Genomic DNA, 24,593 nt, shown 5'->3' with positions numbered 1-24,593 from the left:
TATTGCTTTTAAAAATAGACTCCCTTAAAGTAGTGAGACAAGTTTACTTTATAAGTAGGATAAAAATGGGTGAGAAAGCTTTTTCAAAAATGTGATCTTTTCTTTAACAATTATTCCTGAAACCTTCCTGCTTTTTTTATGAAAATGAATGTGCATGTAAGTGGGTGCACATATGTGCATGTTTAGTAATTCTGGTATAAAGAAACTGAAAGTGATTAAGGGAAGTATCATTAGAATTATTTAAAATATCTATTGCCTTTTGAATTTGTATCATACGTCAATATTAAAAAAAAACTGCAGAATTTGCTTGTCATGTGTCACACTTCAGTATGTAAACAATTTACTGAGTGGCTTTGCATGAGAGTAGGGCTCATAATTTTTGGTCTGAAAATGACATACACAAATAAAGGAACTAAAGCATGGAAAGTAACATATTTTGGTCTTGTGACTAATGGTAACCTGGTGCTATTGAATTACTGAACTGTGTCTGAGAACTAATGAGAAAATTTTCCCAGGGGAATCTTTATCCAGTGCACTTGGAGAGCACCTCAGGGACCTATTCCGAGTCTGTCACCTTCCCCGTCTCATTGACACTCCACTTCTTTGCCACCATTACACTGTGCAACCATTTCACTTCACACCTCACGATTAGAATATTAAAAGGAGTGAATACTATACGACTTGTTCCAGATAGCAGAGTTGTTTTTGACACTTAGAATAGAAATTGTCACCAGAATATCACAAAGACATGAGAGTCTCCAACTGAGTAGAACATTCTAAAGCTTAAAGCTATTTTATTTTACAGCTAATGAAAACTTTTCAAGAAATCTCTTAATGGCACATAATTCATTTACTCAGAGTTATTTAAGGGCTGCATAATTTTAACCACAAAGAATAATTGTACTTTTACAGTTACAAAAAAAAAAATGATTCTGCCATAGAATTTAGCTTGGGCCATTATTCCATTGATCTTTTGTTGGTTACTGTTTCATGTGATCTTATGTATACTTGGATAGAAGGTTATGTTCCCAGACGGGGTGGGGGGGGCATTCTTGTAGTGAACAGTGGTTAAAATTAGCACTTGTACCCACAGACGTCTTACTGTAGTAAACAAATAGTAGTGAATATGGACAGAGTTATTAATTCTAGAACTAAGAGTAACATACTTTCAGTAGGACACTCCTACCTTCTGACACAAAGGAACAAAGAAGGGGAAAGATAAGACCATTTAAGAATGTCTTCCACTATTATGATGCTATATATAAATTTGTTTTTGCAACAAATTATTATTTAGGGAATTCTCTTCTGAAAGATGAGAGTTACTTTTTTTTTTAAATCAGAAGCAAAATCTCTTCCACCAAAAAGACAAAACTAGTACTGACATGTTAGTTTTGCCTTTCAAAAAGCACGATGACTGCCTCTGTGGCTGGCTTTACTATATTCCTGTGGCAGAGTAAGCAGTATTATTTCCATTGCTGAGGTCTGGCTACTTATTAAGAGCACTGCACAATCACACAAAAGACCCTCCAATGTACACTTTGGGTTGGAATTTATGAGTTTTGCCAAGGACCTTAGCAGTTAATTGTGCGTTTTGCAAAATACAATTTGCATAATAAATAATATCCTCAGGGTGCCTGGGTGGCTCAGTCAGTTAAGCATCCAGCTTCGGCTCAGGTCATGATCTCACAGTTCGTGGGTTCGTGCCCCACATCGGGCTCTGTGCTGACAGCTAGCTCAGAGCCTGGAGCCTGCTTCAGATTCTGTATCTCCCTCTCTCTCTCTGACCCTCCCCTGCTCCCACTGTCTCTCTCTCTGTCTCTCAAAAATAAATAAAAAACATTAAAAAAATTTAACAAATAAATAAATCATATTCTCTTATTGAAAAATAGTTTCCATGTTTATTTGAGAGAGATAGAGAGTAAGAGAGAGAAAGCGAGCCCATGCAAGTGAGCACAGGAAGGGAAGGGAGAGAGGGAGAGAGAGAATCCCAAGCAGGCTCCTCACTGTCAGCTCAGAGCCTGATGTGGGGCTTGATCTCACAAACTGTGAGATCATGACCGAGTCAAAAATCAAGAGTCAGATGCTTCACCAACTGAGCCACCAGGAATGCCAATAAAATCTTATTAATATTACTGCTATATTTGCTTTTGACCCAAATTAGCCAATTTGCACTCTTTTTTACTGTTTTCAAATTCATATGCCTACATGGCCAAATGAAGAGAAATATTATTAAAGATAAGATTCTACAGAATGATAAACTTCCATTCTCCTTCCATAACAAAGCCTCTTTTTCTATAGTTTAATATTGTTTCATTATTGGAACTCATTTGGGCCAGAAAAGAATGTAGTCCTAGTCTGATCACTCATGTTTACACTATGAATATACATGCTGGAACTTGGTATTTTTAAATTTTTCATTCTGGAACTGATCTGATATATTGGTATTTCCATTTCAGAACCTTACTGCAAAACACCAAGTGGGTAAATGTAAATTCCGTATTTCCCTGGTTTCCTCCAGGACACACCCAAAAAGACTGATCACCCTGACAAATATAACACTAAGAACATTTCAGTTCAGGGGACAGTGGAAAGTTTAAATACTAAGAATCCATTTGTAATAAAACATTTGGGATGGAATTATCTATAAAGAATTATCCATTTTAAGGGAAGACTTATGAAAAAATCCATTAAGTTTTCAGTCCAATATGGTAAATCCAGAGAAAAAGAAAGTAATGAACTCAGCATCCTGGTATCATGTTTTCAGTGTTCACTGAGCATCATTTTGCTGCCTCTGATCCACTTTACAACATAAGAGGTGATCTTAGCCCATTGTCTCATGGATCTTTCCTTCCATTGCAAAAAAGGCAGATAAGAGCTAAATTTGGGCTGTTTTACTCTGCTATGAATCTAAAAACATTATTCTTTTGATATATAATGTAGGTCTGTTACGATATCTATTACTTTAATGTGGTAGAATCAAAAGAAAAGGACAAGAAGGCTCTAATTTCTAGTTTAATATTTGCATTTAAGTACTCAAGCATTAAAGTGATATTTTGGCAAGTTGACTTTAGAATGCTTTTCCACATAGTATCTTGAGCTTAAGTAGATGAAACCTGGTGACTCTTGAGTGGTAATGATTCAAAATACAATTCACATGAGGGAATTAAACACACACTTATAATAAGCCTACATGAGCCGTCCATTACAAGGGTTTCCTTCATTTTCTATGCCAGAGTCACAAACTAACTTCAAACTTTGTCCCAGAGATGAAATCAAAAGTCCACCTCTCATACATGAAAAAGACATCTCTACAGATTTAAACCAAGACCCTATTATTCAGGAGCAGCTTATTTGGCTCATGGCTAAGTCAAAGTTTGCTACTTCTGGGCATGTTTGACTATAGGGAACTCGCCCTCATTTTCATCCCTTAGCCTGTTCTGAAGTATGTGAAAAACACACAACTTCATTTTTACTCATGTGGTTTTGAATGGGCTCTTATTTGACTCATCTTCTTTAGAAGTGGGAAAAAAAATAAGAAAGCTTTTACATGTGCAGGGATTTGGGGATTTAGTCTCTTTCTTCTCTTTTCCATTTCTTCTTCCCCTTGACAGAATTTCTGGTCTTCAGGCATTTGTAAGGTCTCTGCCTCATTCTTTCAAACTAATCCCTGATATATGGGTGGGGAGATGGGGGACACAAGAAATAGGAAACGTATTCCTATTCATAGGACAACTTAGAACCTTGGGGATTGCAGGTCACCACCCCAGGCAGAACACTTCAGCTGGAAGTGTCTCAACACGGCTGAGGCCAACAGAACAGAAGCATTCCAGGGAATGAGTCCTTTCGGATGCCAGTCACTGAGGCGCATAACCCTATCCTGGCACACCGCTCTACCTTACATATACCCTTAAAGCCTACTTTTTTCTTTTCAACTTATTGCACCTGAACTACCTCCAGTCCATTTGCTATATAAGTTTTTAATTTTGGTACTAAACTAGCCATGCAAATGAGATCTTTTTTTGGGAAAACAACAAACAGAGATGTATTCATCTCACCCAAGATCCAGATCATGTCAGAGGAACCACTCTCTTAAAAAGAAACAGAAAGTAAGAGAAATCCAGTGCTATAGTACTTGCTAGTGAAATTAGGAATGACTGGGAAATGGTTTCTTCAGAGGATAAAATGTATGTGCTGGTAGAAAAGGTGTATGAAAACTTTGAAACCACTTTTGACTCATAATTGAATTCATGCAAAAAGAACCAATTTGAACTTCATTTATCAATCAGTTTGATTCATAGTTAAAATAACATTATAAAATAGAGGGTAATGCTTTTCATTGCTCATGTTTTCTACATTAGTACATTTGGTATTTTATTTTCAGTGTCAAAGAACCAAGCTGACAGTTTGAATCAGAGTCAATTTATTTCAGCAAATATTATAAATTGATACCTGGTTTATATTTCTGTTGTTTTGATAATCGATGGCTGAACTGAGTTCCCCACACTATACTCCTATAACTCTAAAGTGTCATTTGAGAACAGAGGGATTTTATTTTCTCATGATCTTATGCAGTTGAAGAAAAAATTCTTTGAGGTGTTTTTGGAGAGATTTCTTTTTGGCTATGTCTATACAGTGTCCAAATAAACAGTGAAAAGTTGAAAAGTTCAGACACCAAATAAGAGTTAACTCAAAACAATATACTAATGTTTTCAATTAAAGTGACTTGCCAGAGTAGTCCAATTAGTCAAAACCTATGTGCACATTGTTAAAGTCTTTGCTACTCAAAGACTGTAGCAAATTTACACATAGTTAGAGCCTCTGAACTTAAATAAAAGTTCAGTACTAGATAGGCCTTGGTCTAGTGTTCTTCCCTCTTTGATTTTCTTAGTTTTTTTCTCCATAAAACCCAAATACAAAATATAAAAATGCCACGTAACTGGAATTTTTTTCTCTACTCGTTTTCCATGGAAGGCTAGATTTGGGACTCTTTTCTCTATGCATATCACCAAATATCTAGGAGTTAACTGTTAAGAAATGTAGATCAATGAGGCACAATCTCTGCTTTCAAAGAGCTTTGATTTAGCAGGGGAGAGATTGCCTTCAACTGACTTAAGAACAAATACCATGTTAAAGAAAATTAATTCAAAAAGAGGTATAGCAACATTTTGAGAAATGTACAAGGACAATGAGGAAAGAGTTTATAAAAAAAATAAGCATTAGTAACCAGCTTTAAGGATGAGATTTAAAATTTAGGGAAAGTGCATTTAGAAAAGGAACAAGATGAGTAAAATATTAACATACATGAGCAAGTGAGTTTCTGTTCTAGTGTAGACTGTGTGGAGGGACATAGTAGAACATTTGAGCCTCCAAGGGAACAATGAATAAAGTGATTATGTCTGAGGTTATTTACCATTGGCTCTAAAACAAGGGTTTCCAGGTAGTAATGTGTGACTAGCCAATTTAATCTCACTCTAAGGTATAACTATGTATTTGCATGAGTCAACTTAACCTGACTCACATTATAATGAAAAAAAAATTAAGAAATTTCTAAAAATTTTAAAGAAAAAGTTTTAAGTTTTTAAGATATTTTTAAATTAAGGAACTTCTATATTCATTTTTTAAGTTTATGTATTTTGAAAGATAGGGCACACAAATCAGGGAGGGGCAGAGAGAGGGAAAGAGAATCCCAAGCTGGCTCCATGCTGTCAGCACAGAGCCCAATGAAGGGCTCAAACTCAAAAACTGTGAGATCATGACCTGAGCTAAAATCAAGAGTCAGATGATTAATCAACTGAGCTACACACTGTCCCCAAATTAAGAAATGAATAGATACAGAAAAAGATTCATGTTAAAAAAAAAGGGGGGGGGGTTATATCTAAAGAGAATGGAATAAAATATTATCCCACCAAATATAGGTATAGATGCATTATCAGAAAATGGATTTCCCATGACTAAGGACTTCAGGCAGGCATCATTAAGGGTTCTCAGTTACTATTACCAAAGTGTTTTCCAATTCTGTGTCTCTGGGACCATTCTGCTGGACACAGTGAAACCATGCTTCAGCAAACAAAGGCACAGTGCTTCCTGGATTCAGTCTACCTTCTGGGATTCATGAAAGAGAATGAAGGCAACTGATTTAAATCTTGTAACATGAGCTAGTTGTGAAGTCTTTGTTGATATGATTCTGGCAACATAGTCATAGATGGAAATGAAACAGAATCCCTCTCAAAAAGTCCACCAAAGCATTTCTTTCATGTGTGTGTGTTGCTTGTTGAGGAGAAGTTTCCAACCACAAGGATCATACCACATATACTCTCTGCCAAACTATTTTGAGTAAGTAGCATCCAGCTCATGGGACTCAATGCTAAATTAATACTGAAGTTTCTCAAATTCATCATAATTGTTCTTAGGTTTCAAGTTGGCATTCTTTGGATCCTCAATGAATTAGAGGGGTCTAGTGATGGGGTTCCAAAATACATTGTAGAAATATCACTTTCTCCCAAAAGAGACAGTGCAAGCTTTCAATCTGATGTGGTGATCCAGTTATATGGTAAGACTGGAAGATAGTGCCATACCAGGGATTCAAGGTGGAAAATACCCTCTGGAAAAAACTAGAAGCCTGTATGTGCTATTACTTTTTTCCATTTTTAATTTTGTTTATTTTGCATATGTAAATTTTTGGTAATAACTTAATGGAGAGTTATATTCACATATAAGAAATTTAAATTTGACTTTTTGAAATTCCTTTTCTTAAAGATATTTGACCATATGCCATAAGGAAGTTTCCCACTTGCTCCTTTCCACATGCTTCCATCTTCAAATATATAAGGTTCCTCCTTCCCTATTCTTTGCTTACTTCACTTTTTCAATCCTTTATCATATCAACGTTGTCATATTCCTAAACATAGAAGTTATAACAACTGTGTTTTGCTCTCTCAATCTAGGTAATAACTGCATAAGGTCTTTTCATTCCTTTTCAAATGGTCCTTCTAACTCATTTCCTATTAATATATTCTTCAGATATTTTGGGGATTTACCTGGACATGAATTGTAAAACTTCATGTACCACTTTGGAAAAGTTTTCATCTGAAACGTTTCATTATTTTCATAAGCTTAAGCAGTTATAAATTATACAATTTCTAGTATATTTTAAATATCACAGTTTGAGTTTAAATGAATTTAAAGTTAGAATAAATAAACGATGTTAATAGCACATTAAGAGAAGCACATTGGGAATGGTGGGAAAAGGACTTCTGAAAATCTGCTCCTCCAAAAAAGCAATGAGAACACTGGCAAAAATAATCAAAGTCAACTTTTTCAGAACTGAAGAAATTTAATCACCCAAGGAGAATTTATAAAGAAAAATGTTGAATCTCAGAAAAGTAATCTTTGTGTCATTTTGGTTTTCCCTATTCCCATCCTCCTCTCCCCAGGTCCACAGCATTCTTGAAAACCAGCAGCCTCACAACTATGGTGACTATAAAAATTAGCAACCTAGTAGCCACTAGAAGAAATGAGTTTGGAGATCCTCAAAAGCTCCATTCCCAGAAAAATACCACAATTTGAAAGGTCCCTGAAAGAGCTCCATACTCAGGGTTTACCTTTATGTGATCTGAATCAGAGCTTGCTCTATGTGAACAGCCATATTCTTAGAGCAATTTTTAAAAGTGATTAGTGGCAACTGTTTAACATTAAAAGTAGCCTGAGGTCGAGTACTAGTTAGTGCTAATAAGAGACTGAATAAAAATCTTAAAAGGAAGGGGTACCTGGCTGGCTCAGTAGAGAGCCTGCTGTCAGCAAAGAACCTGATGCAGGGCTCAAACTCAGAAACCATGAGATCATGACCTGAGCAGAAGTAGAACACTAAGCCAACGGAAATACCCAGGTGCCCCTAAAAAAATGCTAAAGGGGAAACCTAAAGAATGAGATTTACAACCTGTAAAGTTCTGATACATTCCTGAGGATCTAGAATGCCAGTCATTGTGTAGAGCTGGGCATATCTCAAGGAAAAACTGAGAATGTCCTAATGGTTCATCTCTAGCTGATCTTGAGGCTCTTCACAAGTAGTAACAGAAGGCTAAGGCAGAGACACAGAGTGTCTTCTGGGGCACGGAGGCACACCTTCAAACACAGGGAACCACTCGGCAAAGGTGGGAGATTAAATAAAGACAAGTAAAGTAATTTCTCTCTTACTAACTGACCACTCAGCTTATTCAGCACCTGCATACAACAAAAAAACACAGACTACATGAACTTAGCCCAATGAAGTCACTAAACAATGACAATAACAAACAAGGGTGCCAAGGAAATTCAAGAATAGCCTTTTTAACAATTGGTGCTGAGCAACTGGATATCCACATGCAAAAGAATGAAATTGTATCCCTATATCACAAAATATACAAAAACAACTCAAAATATATCACAGACCTAGATGGAAGCACTAAAACTCTAAAATTCTTAGAAGAAAACTTTATGACCATAAAGGCAATGTCTCCTTAGATATACACCAAAAGCATAAATGACAAAAATAACAGCTTTCTTGAAAATTAAACCTTTTGTATTTCATAAGACACCATCAAGAAAACAAAAACAAACCCACAGAATGAAAGGACATATTTGCCGACTGCATATCTAATAAAGGACTTGTATCCAGAACACAAAAGAACACTTACAGGTCATAAGAAGACAAATAACCCAATTTAAAAATGGGCACAGGTTTAAATAGACATTTCTCTAAAAAAGGATACGCAAATTGCCAATAAGTACATGAAAACATACTCAGTAACCTTAGTCATTAGGAAAATGAAAATCAAAACCATAGTGAAATTTTTTAAACCTACCGGAATAACTAAAATTAAGAAGAGAGACTTTAATAAATTTTGTTAAAAATGTGAAGAAATTGATACTAGTGGGACTGTCAAAGATACAACCCCTTTAAAAAACACTTCAGCAGGGGCACCTGGGTGGCTCAGTCGGTTAAGTGTCCGGCTTCAGCTCAGGTTGTGATCTCACGGTTCATGGGTTCGAGCCCCGCGTCAGGCTCTGTGCTGACAGCTAGCTCAGAGCCTGGAGCCTGCTTCACATTCTGTGTCTTCCTCTCTCTCTGACCCTCCCCTGCTCATGCTGTCTCTCTCTCTCTCACACAAATAAATAAAACATTTTAAAAAGTTTATTATTAAAAAAAAAACACTTCAGCAGTTCCTCAAAATATTAAGCATATAACTACTGTATAACCCAGCAATTTCAGTACTAGGTATATATCCAAGAGAACTGAAAACAAATGTCCACATAAAAACTGGTACATGAATGTGCACAGTAGCATTGTTAATAATAGTGTATAAAGGGGAAACAACAAATCTCCATCAACCAATTAACAGATAAAATGTGGAAATCCATAAAATGGAATATTATTTGGCCATAAATAGGACTTAAGCTCAGATCCATGCTACAACATGGGTGAACCTTGAAAAAATTATGCTAAATGAAAGAAGCCAATCACAAAGATTATAAATGGATGATTCCATTTAAATGAAATGTCCAGGATAGGTAAATATGAAGAGAGAAAAATACATCACTGGTTCTGAGGGGTGGGGGCGGATAGAGAATAATGCTAATGATATAATTTTTTCTCTTTGGGGTAATAAAAATTTTCTATAGTTAGATAGTGGTTATGGTTGCATAACTTGTGAATATGCTAAAAACTGAATTGTATAAAAGGAAGAGATTTTATGATATGTAAATCCTGTCTCAATAAAGTTGTTACTTAAAAAGGTAAAATAACAGACTTCATCTATAATCAGAAATTAGGCATTCAGTCAACCTCTGAGGGTGGAGGGGGTGCTGTATTATCAACTTAGTGTTTACTGATTAAAAGTGAGGCTGCATAATCTTATAAGTGTTTATTAGACATCTGCATTTATTCCAACTACATGTTTAATGATCTGATTTTAATACTATTTATTACACTTAATATATAATAATTATTTAATGACATCAGTTTTCAAATAAATTGAAAATACTTTCCCAATTTAAGGCTTAATCTTTTTATATATAAGTCATATACAAAAACTGTATATATACAAGTTTATATACAAGTTATTGTCAAAAGTTATACACAAAACTTCAAGATTCTATATACTAAAATCCATTAATTTTCCTTTTATGATTTATTTCATTTTTATAAATACTTTGCTATTTGTTAAATAACACATATTTACTTAATTTTTTTGTTGCTCTTTTTCTGATTCATGTTGTATTTGTTAATCAATCTGGATTATATTTTAAAGTGTGACATGTTATGGGAATGTAATTATGGTTAAACAATAACCATCCCTGCACAATTTAGAAACTATTTCATCAATTTGCACTGATTTAAAACAAAATTTTTATTATGTATACTAGTATTTTTTTTATTGACACTTGGGTTTGATGATTTATCTCTTCATGTGGTGGTATTTCCCTATTAATTACTCTAATTTTACCATGTATTTAACATTTAAAATCTAAGTACATTAAATAAGTTATATTTTTAAGGAATTATCTTGGCTATTATCATAGATTTAATCTCACATGTGAACTTTAGAATTATTTGATAAAGTTTCCCAAAACTTTTGATAGGTATATCAAGTCTTATTACACAATGTTCAAGTTGGGAGGGTTTGTAATTGTACAGCCTGAGACCATGTTTAATTGTGTCATCTACTTAACTTCTCAAAACCTCAGTTTCCTCGCCTGCAAATAATACTAATAATAGACTATCTTAATCAGTAAGATACTGTCTTTAAAAACCATGCATATATATACACACACACACATATATGCATGGTATATATATATATATACATATATATATATATATACCTTAACATAATGTCTACCCCAGAGTAAAGCATTTAAGAAAAACTATATAGGGTTATTTAAATTTTTAATTGTATTTATAAATCATTTAAGTGAATAATTAGTATCTTTGTTTCTAATTTAGGAAAACAATTATTGAAGTCCTTATTTTAATTTTTCTTTCCAAATCTTCATTGACATATCTCAGACAAGTTTAAAACATACTTCATCTTTAAGTCATTTATAGGTATTGCATATTTTCATTGCTTTGTGAATGAAAATTTTTGCTCTTGTATTGACTATGTTTTTACAGTGATGTATTAGAAACATTGATTTTTGTAACTAATCACATTACTGATCTTGCCTATTAGGTCTAACATTTTCTAGTAATTAATTTGAATTGTCTAAACAATTGTGATTTCTAGTGATGATAATTTTATTTCTTCCTTTCCAATACTAACATCTCATTTTTTTCTTCTTTTACTGCATTCTCTAGAACTTCCAGAACCATCCTGAATAATAGTGATTACTTTGGTCCCTAATTTTAAAAAGTATGCTCAATGTTTCAAAATCAACTAAAATGCTGGTTATTGTTGAAGTAAATTTGATCATAGGTTTTTTTTGTTGTTGTTTTTGGTACCTTTTTTAAAAAGAGAGATGGTGCATTTCATCTAAATTTTTTGAAATCAAACAAAATTATGCCATTTCTTTTTCTAAATTGTGATTCAATGATTTACTAAAATTTATTTCTCTTTTTTGAGCCACCTTTGCATTCCTGGAAAAAAAATGTTATAACATAAATACTAAAACCAGGCTTGCTATGTTCCCATTCTGGCTCTGAAACTTCTAAATACAGAATTTAGAACCCACTAATCTCAGTTTCTCCATCTATAAAATGGGGATAATGCAGTCACTTGCCTTTGGGAATTGCTTTGAAGCTTAAGTGTTAATACACATCATGATGGTTTATTTTTAACAATCTTTTGGGTTTTCTTTGAAATTATTTTGTGATGTTTGTATCTACACTTAAAAGTACATTTTACCATATATTTTTGCATACTTCACTGGCAAGATTTTGCAATCATTTCAGGAGATCCTTGCACTCTTTTAGGTTTTCAGAGTAATGAGGATTAAATTGTATTTAGTAATTCACTAATTTTAAGTTCAGCCATGCATACTGTTTTATGTTCAGCCTTATTTTTTAATTCTCATTATAAATTTTAGTCTTTTTATTAGTGTGTTAGTTTCCTCTTGCCAATGTTAACAAATTATCACAAGCTTAGTGCTATAAAGCAACTCAATTTTATTATATAACAATTTTATAATATATAAACACGACTTCTATAAATTAAATATTCTATAATTTTATTATACATAAAAGTTGTTCTATGTACTATGTATATTTACATATATAAGACATATTTATACTGTAAGTCAAAAATGTGTCCACAGGGCTGTGCTCTTTTCATAGGCTCTAGGGGAAACCTACTTCCTTACTTCCTTGCTTCCCACTTCAAGATGCTGCTCTTACTCCTTGGCTCATGTTCCTTTCCTCCATCTTCAAAGCCAACAGGTTAACATCTTTTCTCCTCTCTAATCTGTTTCAGTCCTTACATCTCTCTGACTACCTTTTATTAGGAATCTTGTGATTACAGTGGGACCACCTGGATAACTCAGAATAATCTTTCCTTTTAAAGATCTTTAACTTAACTACATCTCCAAAGCCATTTTTTAAACTTTTTTTTTTAACATTTTTACTTATTATTGAGAGGCAGAGAGACACAGAGCATGAGCATGGGAGGGGCAGAGAGTGGGCGAAACAGAGAGTCTGAAGGAGGCTTCAGGCTCTGAGCTGTCAGCACAGAGCCCAACGCGGGGCTTGAACTTGTGAATCACGAGATCGTGATCTGAGCCTAAGTCAGATACTTAACCAACTGAGCCACCCTGGTGCCCCCAAAGTCATTTTTAATATATCATATTCATAGGTCCCCAGGGGAGAATGTCACATCTGTAGGAGGCCTGCCAGATTATATCAGTTTATGGTATTACAGAATTGAATGTTTTGGCTTTCTTCAAAGAACATGACTTGGAGTGATTTGTTAATTGTGCTATTTTTTAATTATTTTATACATTATATTTTTCTGCCTTCTTCAACTCTGGTTATTTTCATTTGTCTGGCTGTCTGGAAGTTAATAGTTATTTGTTTATTCTTATTTTTAAATTTAAGCATTTACAACATCCCTGAACTTTTTATCTGACTACACTTTTGGATGCACACCACATACTTTGTTTTGTAATGCTCCCATTACAGTCATTTTAACAATCATTTTCAGGAGTGACATTCTTCTTGATCTGACAATTATTCAGGTGAGAACTTTTTTAAATTGCAGGTAACATTTTAAATTTATACTAATTATTAATTTCTGAATTTACTGCATGTGTCAAAATGACAGCCTAAATACACATTTTGAGTCTAGTGGGTTTGCTTGTGGCCTAATAAGTAACCATTTTATACAAATTCAACAGTTATTTTTTGGTAGGGTACAGAATATACTAGATATTAATCAGCATTGTTAATTTTATTTTATGTCCACTGTCAAGTTAGTTATCTATGCTTAATTTGTAGGCCTTTAAAAGTCCCCTATACTGCCATGGTTTGCAAAACGGTCATAAGAACACTGAGATGCTGTTCTCAGACTAGTTTCTAAAATTTTAGATTAAAAAAATTATAACAAATATAAAAGTTGAAAAATAATTATTTCTGGACGTAATAATTCAATGCTTGTACTGTACCTTGCTTTTTTCTAAATGTGCTTTGGTAAGCACATGTATGAAAAAAGCAAGTCTTACATTTAGAAAAGTGAAGAAATACTCTTTTTTAAAATATGCGTGTTTAATCTGTCTTGCTTTCTATCTTCTGATCTTCTGAAGAAAGCTTTTGACCTTGCCCATCCATTGGGGCATTTAGAAACACCGAAAAGACCAGTAGAGGCGCTAGCATTAAGTATTATGACAGTATGAGGAGCTTACTTTTCAATGGATAACTGCTGTCCCAGCAAAAGCCCAATGTTGGTTTTAGCTAGTTTTTCTTTAATCTTCTGGATTGCAGCAGAAAGCTGATACTGAAACCATGTCTGCAAGTTCTAAACTAAATGAGTTTGATGGTGTCAGCTTAACTGGAGCCAAAATAAGCCCACAGTATATGTTTATAGTCTCTGTTTTATACATGTCTGGAGCAAAGGAACTTATTGAAGTTGAAATACTTCTCACCCCTGGAGAGGGTAGTCCTTCAATGTCATGACAAAGGTCACTGACAGGTCAACATGGAAGAAGACAGTTTCTGGGTATCAGAATACAGTTTCTAAAACCTGTCAATTCTTCACTTTTACAAAAAACAAATTGTAAAAGTATTTTTGTAAGAAAAGGAACATGCACACATATTTGTGCACATATACATGTTGGAGTTTAAAATATTTATCTTCAGTGTACATACAGAAAAGTATAAATTGTACCTGGGAACCACTGTTGTATTTGGAAGCAGTTTTACTTTGAATTGTATGAAATATTACCAGATGTAAGAAAACTTCACTTCTATATTGATGCCAAAAAATCATAGCTTTGCCTAAGTTAATAGCGGGCATTACTGATAGGTGCTATAGGCTGGTGAATCAAGAATGAATAATATAACCCTCATTTCAAAGGAAAAGAAAATTTTCAAATCTTTCAGCATACATAAAAGACATTTATTTTTATAAAAAGTAGTCAACATTTTCATTTTAAATTTCATTTCTCACTGCATCCCCTACTTTTTTGAGCAGGATGATTTTCCAAATGTTGATTTTCTTCAGTTATAAAGAAAAATTACCCAAAGGGTGTTCTACCCTAACTGTTACAAATTTCATTTTAATGTTCAAGATGCTGGTATGTGTAAATAAGTATGTGATCTAATGGACCACCCTCAGTATTGGTCAACTTATCTAGGTGATGTCTTGTTGCTGTTGCTATACTGACCTCTGCAGGCTTCTGAAGTTGGGAACAATTGTTTACTTTTGTGCATGGTGCTGTCAGCCATTGTAAACTGAAATGAAGGAGTTTATTGTCACCAAGGACTTGCACACTTTGAATCACTGATCTCTTTTTATTTACCTTTGATAATGAACTTCATGTACATACATATACATGTTTGGAAAATGATTTCAAAAGCAATATTGGTCTTTTGATTTTTGCCAGCTTAAGCTGAAAAATCTCCCTTTAAAATAAACACTTAAAAATCAGTTTTACCTCTATTCTAGGAAAAGATTACTGGTGGATTAGTAGTTGCAATAATTTTAGTTGAAAATTGTCCCTTTTCAAATGTAATATGTTGATTCTGATTTCCTCCTATGTGCAGTTTGGTTCCATTTTTCCATCTGTTATTACTTTCAGTTGCAAGTTAGGGGACTACTTGCAGACTTACTGAGCACAAATAAGACTATTACTTCTGATATAAATATTATAAATAGTAAATAAGTTTTCTGAAGTATCTATACTAAATTCAATTTTATCAAGTAGAATTGTACATTACCTGTAAAGAACTAGTCTGTATTTTCTAGCTTAAGTCTTTTTACTCCTCTGTAATTTGTTTCCAACATTTACTCATTCCCAACTATAACTTTCCAATTAGTCTCTGACACTTCTTGTGTGTGTGTGTGTGTGTGTGTGTGTGTGTGTGTGTGTGCATGCGTGTAATTTGTAACTGATGGTCCTGTCTAGTTGATTTGCAGAGCAGTGCCCCAAATTTTATTTATGTTAGCAACAAAAGCATGTTGAACTGCAACTTGGTTTATGCCTATTTGGGGTTCAACAAATGATAAAATACAGAATACTTAAATATTTGGTCCTGGAAATGTATTTTTGTCTGGTTTATGTTTTCCTTTGCTTTCTTTGCATTTACTGATTTTAGTAACTACTTCATCCATTTCCTATGGCTACTCAAACTATTTCCTTAAATAGATATGGGAAATATTCAAGCAGTTTTTGGCTCTCCGAAAAGCAGTGAAATCATTTCTGAAATGAACTTTCACTATGCACCTTCAACAACTGTGCATGTTCTGTCACCACTTCTCCATTTATAAAACTACAGATGATACTGACTCCAGTAGTTTATCTCATCCTAGCTGTTGACAACTGAATCCTGTGTACTAGAATTTAAATAGTCTAAGATTCATTATAAGACTATCATTTGAAACATACATTAGCGGTATTCAATTAGTTTAGCACCTCCCTCTCCCCAGCCAAAATGCCCTTTTATATAAAATAAACAGACACAACCAGGGCAAAAAGTGTCCTTAGGATACTATCCTTAAGAGTTCTTAGAAGAAAAATTTGGGAAATTTTGATAGTGATTATCATCTCAAATGTCGGTCACTGAGGTTCCTCTCTTTCCAAATTTTTCTAACACAAATAGTTACACGCTGTAGATGTGGTCAGTTTCATGCTCACTGATGACCCTACCTGTCCTTCCTTCCACTTTATGATGCAGCATTTGATTTCCCAAATACACTAGTCTATTCTCTACCATGTATTTCATGCCCACACAACTTTACATGGATTATTCTACCCCATTCTCCATGTGTCTACTCTTCCTCTTGTTCCTTCATATGTATACCAATTCATCCCCGAAATCTCTGATTTAGTTAAAACCTCAAAAGCATGGCTAGTTATGCGATCAAACGTATCTTCCAGCTCTACCTTGCGGTTGTCGTCATACTTAAGCACACACTGCATTCTATCTGTTTACAGATACCTAACTTAAAATGTTTAAGACTTCATTGAACATAAGTTCACTGAATAGAAGGCACAAATTTTATTTCTAATTACTGTTACTTCCCTACTCTTGTTTATTCTCTCCTTCCTTATTCTTTCTCACCTGTTTTTTATTCATGCTTTGCTGTTACAATGTATTTTTTAGGACAGTCTTAAATTATTTGGGGTACAATTTCGAGCAAGTATAAATAAATTAACAGCCTTCCTTGCTAATTATGAAACTCTTCAGGACAGCTAATGCCTCTTGTTGACTCAGATATACCCAGCAATAAAGCTATCTTGAATTGAATGGAGAAAACAAAATTTAAAATAACAGTTGGTAAATTACTAGTAAATAGGAGGAGGACAACGGAGTGTGGGTGACTCAGTCAGGTGAGTGACTGGCTTTGGCTCAGGTCATGATCTCACAGTTTGTGAGTTCCAGCCCTGCTTCGGGCTCTGTATGGACAGCTCCAAGCCTGAAGCCTGCTTCCGATTCTGTGTCTCCTTCTCTCTCTGCCCCTCCCTTGCTTGTACTGTCTCTCAAAAATAAATAAATGTAAAAAATTTTCTTAAAAAGGAGGACAGTGAGAATTGCTAGAATTACCCAATTTACAAAATGCTCTAAAATAAATATCTCAAACTTTATTTTCTATTTTATATATTTTAATGTATAAAATTGTTATTTTCTTGGACACAGAACTTGATGTAACTTGGAGCACTGTGTTATTGCCATTTATTAGAATTATGTAGTATTCTTTTATTGTTATTTTGCCTTACAAAAACAAATATTTAATAGTTACAATGTGAGATCAAAGTATGTATTATTTCACAGGTTGGTAGGTTTGTTTATGACAAACAGTAGGTTATCATGAGGACATACTTGTACACATACTAACTTACAAACATATTTTCAAACTATAGTTTTTATCTTAAGCAATTAAGTATTATTTTAATTATTTTGGTGAAATTAATAAACATATAAAAAGTAATGAAAAAGTGAAAGATTTAATTCTTCTTTTAAGTGTTTTTATGTAATTTTAGTCCCCTTTAAATAATATTCCTGGATTATGAATAATTATAACTATGGGCTATAAAATCTAAGTAACTTTATTAAAATTCATAAATTTTCAGAATAGGAGAATGCAATATGCAAATATTTTTAATATAGTAGATCTTTATGGTAGTATTCAGTCTAAAATTGAATACAACTATTGGATCATATTTAAGGTGCTAAATTGCAACAGATATACTTGTACAAATACCAACAGAAATGGACAGAAGCTTAGTTGTTTTAGGAAGGAATGGAGATATTACTATAAACCTCCTTTGTTTTACATTAACAGTTTTAACCATCATTTTGTAAACAGAAGCAAAGAGTTGGATTTATCAAGGGATAAGTTCGGACAACTTAAGGCTTAATACAATGTGCATGCCCACGAACTGCCCCTCCGTCCCTTACCACTACTGCAAAGGAATTATGCTGTGGCTTTCAGATCAGGAGTCAACAAAGCAATGAGACCCTCCAGAAGAAGAGATCATTTGGCAAGTTTAAGCTATGCTCCCAAAGCTGCTCCCAACTTTTTTTACAACATTATCATGAAGGGGGACATGGATGAGACAAAGGAGGCTCCCTTGAGTTCCATGCTTCCCTCCTAAACTGGTTAAGATTGGGAGGTAATAGTAATAAGGAAAAGCATAACATTTATTCCCAGCTCATTACTGTCATACATTTTACTAAATTCAAGGTTCATAGGCTCTTACTGTAAATCATTTGTGATTTCAGATTGCAATGCTTTATCTGAATCTTTGTCTTTTGATTTATTCATAATAAGTATTGTTTAGATTAAAAACCTGGAGCTGGAAAATAAACAAAAAAATTTACTTGTTTTAATTTTCTGAAACAAATAACAGGTTCAGACAGGATACTATGCTTCTTCCACAATGAACCCAAAACTTAAGCCAAGACACTCTGAAGATTAAAGAATTATTTCAGAATTTCTTTAAATTTTTATATCAGAGACAAGGTATGATTTTATAATCACAGCCTCAGATTTTGCAAAATTATATTATTCTGTATTTCTGTATAAACTTAAGTTAGCTCATGACCCTCCATTTTTACACAATCCTGTCCTTTTTAGGTATACTCAGCCTCTTTCAGCTCAAATTTTTCATTTCAAGATTATATTGCCCTTTCCCATGTTCCATCCTATCTCTCTATGAGCAACAGAAATTCAGGAAGGCTGGGAGGAGCTAAACTTCTCCATCACCACCCTCCAACTTCCTGTAACTTGTATAATTCCCTTAGAAGCATTCATTTGTGGCACCCTACCCTACTGCATCAATGACCTCCAGTAACCAGGGTTATGAATTATGAATTATCTATAAGCCTCAATCTGAAACCTTTTCAGGTTCATTGCCTAGTGCTCCACTACTTCTTCATCCTTCCTCACCATTTGAGAGGCCTAGAATATTTAATAGAACCTCCCATGTACTGTATTGTAAATAAGAGATTTTGCATGGCTACCTAAGGCTAATTTAAAACTAAAAAATAAATGTTAAGAAGTAAAAGAAACAGGCAAAAGTAATTGTTGCTGTATTATATTTAATTTCTATATTCAAACACTAATAGAATAACTGCTTTACTTTTGGGAAAATAATCCCAGATCCAACAGAAGTTTTATGACATCCCAAAAAAATATTTTAAGCATATTTTTATCCCAGCTTTAAGGATGATCCCTATATAGCTTGAGAGACATTAAAAAAAATACATGCTTTAGCAACTCATTGGAATCTCAATCACCCCTTCTACCCATTGCCCACTAAAAAGAAAAAAAAGCCTGTAATTAAGAGTTTTCATCTCAGGTGGGATGGGCTACCCATTCACAGACATAGGTAAATTCTAAGGAGAACATATCCTAAGGTCTTTATAAAGGCACTATGAGTATTAGGGATAAAATTCACAAGTAATATTTATAAAAATAATGATCACCTATGATGTTTGACTAATTTCTAGTATATCCCTCCACTTTAACCATTGTGATATATAAGTAAGTTTTAGTAATAATTGTACTTGTTCAGATTCACTTGATAAGTTAAACATTTTACAATTCTAGTTATGCTGAATCTAAATATTAGTCTACTTCTCTGGCTAATGTAAGATAAGCTAATATAGAGCAAGAAATCATTCTATTATAACTAGTTCATAGTATGGAAAGAAACACCTTTGATAAGGTGTAATGGGATTCATCTTCAATCTTTTTCCTCACCAATATGACCACCACTGCCACCATATATATATAGTGAACCACCAATGTTAAGACACCAGGATCTCAAGTATGCTGTTTATTCTAAAGACAATGTACTTCTTTGTCCAATAAGAGATTAGAGCATCATCCTGCTGATTCAATCTTAATGGAAATTTTACCCTACCAACACATGTAACCACTTAATTATTTACCTTATTTTGACTAAGGTCAGAACAGCTTTACTAAGTGATTGAGTTTCTCTATGCTTTGGTCTAAAATGTAAAGAAAAAAAAAAGATGGTTAAATGGCACACATCCAAAGCATTCTCAAATGTTGATAAGTGTGCTTTATAAACTGGGTAATTTTATAAGTGAAAGACACTGTAGTATTAAAACTTAGAGTATCTTTATCTAGGGGGAAAAACATTTTCTGTTATACTCATTAGATCATGTAAGTCAGGACAGTATGTCTAAGGGTTTGTGTTTTTGTGTGGGGGGGAGAATTGTTTGGTTTTTGTTTGTTGATTTTACTGATTGGAAACAACTGAGCTGTGTCAGATGAAAAGGTCACAAAAGAGTTCAAGTTGTAGGCAACTATGAGATTGGTGAATTAAAAGCGAAAAGTGTTAGACTGACATTCACAATATGTTTTCACATTTAAATATTTGTTTCTTCATAGTTTCTTTTTTTCTGTCTCTTGTGCTTTGTGATAAAATGCAGAATGGAAAAATGACTATGAATCACAAGCCATGTGTTCTACCCACACCATTAACTAGTTGTCAAATTTGTGATAAGCCTATTAACTTCTTTGAGCTCCATATTTCTTTGTGTTTCATTTAAAACATTAATAATATGCATATTCCTTTCCTTTATTTAATACACTTGACATATTTGAGATCCTGAATAAAAGGAAAGGACCATATTGAGGGAGCAGTCTCAGGTTTAGATAAACGTTCAGATAGTTCCTGGACCTAGTATCTATACCACAGAAGCAGATAAACACTAATAATAGACCTGATTTCTTAGCTGACTGGGTTAAATGATGGATTTAGTTCAATAGAATGGTTCTCAACATAAGAAGATAAAAGTTGTCTAAGGCCAGAAACAATGATGAGATTCAGAAGATAATTAAACATTTAAACACAGCAATAAACATTGTATCTTAATAAACACTGTTGCTTTATAGAATGGGAGAAATTATAAAAGACATATTTGAAATCAAATAGTATGAATTACATCTTATTTATATGCTGGGCCAATTTTTTTCAGCTATAAAGCTAGGGAAAAATATGTATTACTGATCCAAATTTGTGTTTGATGAAACTCTAATCTATCTTGTCTCAAATTTTAAAGGGGAAACTCCTCTCCCTGAACTACAGTAACATGAAAAAGATGCAATGTCAAGGATAGGAATGAGGCAGCAGTGGAAATACTAGTTTGGGCTAAAGCAAAATAGTGGAAAACAGTACATATTACTTAATTGAGTTATATTGGGTAGAGCTTGAGCAAAAAAAGGTCTATGTAAGAGCTTATATGAACCTTAATGTTTGTCAGGCACTGTTCTAAACACTTTATATATATTAACTCAATTAATTCCCATACTCTATATAAGACACGTTAGATTACTACCCCACACAAGGTAAAGGGGTACAAAAGGATTAAGTACTGTGCTCTAAATCATGAAAAAAATTTAAACTGGTTACTCACCACCAAAACTACTACATCTATACTTTCTAACATTTTTCATTTTTTCCTCTTATATCCACATAGTAGCTGCTTATTATTCTTGACACAAAAATTAATTTTGTAAAACACTGTATTTTAATTTCTCCATACTTTACATATATAGTCTTAGAATTTCAGAGTATTTTTCTAAGAATGACAAGTCACCATTCCATCTCAATCATATAGATTGAAGTCATTTTAATGAACCTCGATCTCTAACTTCTAAAACGGACATCACATTTATAAGAATTTATGAAAATAATAAGACTGGTGTAGAATGCTGTAATTAGGTGTATAATAAGAGCATCACAATTTTCACTGCATCCTACAGAGGAATAGCCGCCTACTATGATTTAACTAGGATTGGGCAAATGTGCAGCCCTCAGCGCCATTTATGAATTAATCAGGTGCACAAGCACCTCTTAGGAGCCTTCACACCGAGTGAAGAAATCTCCTAAGGGACATCATATTAAAACAGCCCTACAAAACTCATTAGTAGAAACTACATCTTCCTATTTTTAATTTAAATATATAATAGAAAAAGAAACAACCTCTTTCAATCTATCACTGGACTTGAATTAGGGTCATTGTAATGCAGAAATTACTAAAGTTTTTTGTTTAGTTTCTGAATAAATGCATATTTTATATCCATGCAATTCCAGAACTAAAAGAACTGTGGAAAAGACATTTTTGACATAGCTAATAACATATCTAGAACATATATACTTTCCAAACTTGCAAACAGATACACATACATAGTTTATTTCATCCGGAAGACAATAAAAAATGTTTGTGGTTAAAATAATCTGTTTGCTTAATTTAAGCCAATGCCAATGTCAAACCACTTGACTATTCAGCTTTGAAATTGAACCAAAAATTAGAAAAGTCACTTTTTTTTGCGTAGCTATTACAGAAATACTTTTTAATGCTTTCAGGCAGAGAAGTAATATAAAATTTCTAATACTGACTTCAACTTGAGACAAGGGTACACTTTAGGAGTTATTAGCACTCTGCAACTTGTGTTAAGTCTGACATTCATGATGTCTCCATTATTAAACAGATACTAGTACGTCCTGATTTTCTTATAAAACTTAATAATGATAATGACCTTTCCTTTAGGAATTGGGTTTCCACACTGAAAACACAGGTAGATATATAGAATTTGATGCCAGACACAGACTGCAGCAGGCTGTTGAGTTTTTATAAAGAGAGAAGTTGAAATGCATTTTTAACCTTGGGCTTTGAACACTGGTGTGCCATCACAGTCATCAAATGTATATATTTCAGTTCATAGTGAATATAATTAGTGTTACACTCAATTTATTACCTGATTCATTGTCCATATGCCCCATTGCATCACTTCACTGTAGTGATTTGCACACCAGAGAATCCTATTAAAGGAAGAGCAGCTGATACTACACATTTTTTTTCTCGTGTCACTTTGTTCTATTTAAAAAGCAGTATTCAGTCAAATTTTTATGACCAAAGGTTAGTAACTTATAGATATAATGCCACAATCCTTAACCTTATTCACAATCAGATTAATGCTTATTCAAATATGTATTTAATGGTTCAGTGGTCCTATTAGTATTGCTTTGTTTTTCTCCAACTTCAGAAATTCTAATAATCAAAAATTAATCATATCATTAAATATTTCACTTAATATTAAATGCACGAAATAGCTATTAGTGGCTATCATATTTATCTTGGCCATGAGACTGTTGTACGATCTATTAATCGTATGATCATCAAGGCCCAAAGAAGAGAAATCTATTATAAAATAATCACATCTGTGCATATCAAGAATAAAGAAAATTTAACTCTCTTTGATTCAAAAACACGTTACCAGTATTCTAAAATGTAGGTTCTTCTCTAAGCCTATCATATTGACCATATTGACCTGTGTTATATAACTAGTATTTTACCGTACCTCCAATCACTTATAAAAGTTGATTTTTTTATAATTAGCAATGAGCAATCAAAAATGACACAGATATCAATTGTTAAAGTCATTAAAAAGGGCATAATAATTGAGCTCAACCAAACCTAAGCCCAATTCAAATCTTGTCTCTTATTTGCTAACTATTATTAACTCTCACAGTCTCTGGAAGCTTCTGTTCCCTTAACCAGAAATTTATGAGATCTATTAGTGTGTTTGTGCAGCCATTTTTGTACAGCATGAAGTGCTATATACAAGCTATAATCTGAATGTCCATCCCTTTCCTAGATGCTAGTCTCATCCTCTATAACTGGTAAAAATTCACACTTAGTATATTTTTAAAAGTGTGATGACTTGGTCTTAATTAGTTTACACATAGAAAGACTTACTCAAATGACAAGCAAATAAGGAAGTTCAAAATTATTTTTCCTTACGTATGGGCCATGATGGCAGATTTGGAGAGAGTGACATTCAGCCATAGGAATATGTCAGAAGACATGTCTCTAAAGTGACACACTGGAATCACGTGGCAATTAAAGAGTAAAATATGTTTTCATTTTGCCCAGTTAGGCCTCGGCCATCTGGGGCTTTGAGAGAGCCATGGGACTGAGTGACTGTACTATGGGCAAAAAAACCCTTGGTTTTTAATGTTTGCTGAAGACTAATAAGTTATATTAACTTGCAAGTGAGCCATTTACCCACTCCACACCTCACTTACCTCATCTGTAAAAGGTGGCCATAATCAAAATCAGGGATTTTTAAACTTTCATTCTTAGAAACTCAGGAGTCTATAGCATAACTCAGAGGCCTCTGAGAGAGGTAACCAAAATCAGCGCAGGCAAAGATCCAGGCCTCTGCCCCATTTTAATAACATCAATTTGTTTTCTATTTTGAGCTTCCCCATATGATTTCATTTAGAAAGAAGGGGAAAAAAGGTGGTAGAGTAGTAATGTTATTTAAAAAATCAAAACCACTGTTTCTACATGGTCTCTGAGTTTCATTCAGTTTTAAATACCCAAATGTTTTTTAACATTCCAATAAGCATCTCTTATCTAGAGAGTT

The 24,593-nt window shown here is 33.6% G+C and overlaps 1 long non-coding RNA gene across 1 annotated transcript in view; it reads left to right on the top strand.

The window, feature by feature from the left end:
- Positions 1-24,593, top strand: part of LOC115305558 — a 49,694-nt gene that overhangs the window by 4,676 nt on the left and 20,425 nt on the right. The gene's annotated exons all lie outside the window — the stretch shown is intronic.

The sequence above is a fragment of the Suricata suricatta genome, chromosome 2 (assembly GCF_006229205.1).
Source record: "Suricata suricatta isolate VVHF042 chromosome 2, meerkat_22Aug2017_6uvM2_HiC, whole genome shotgun sequence".
Classification (NCBI taxonomy): Eukaryota; Metazoa; Chordata; class Mammalia; order Carnivora; family Herpestidae; genus Suricata; species Suricata suricatta.
This window is presented reverse-complemented; position numbering and strand designations above follow the sequence as displayed.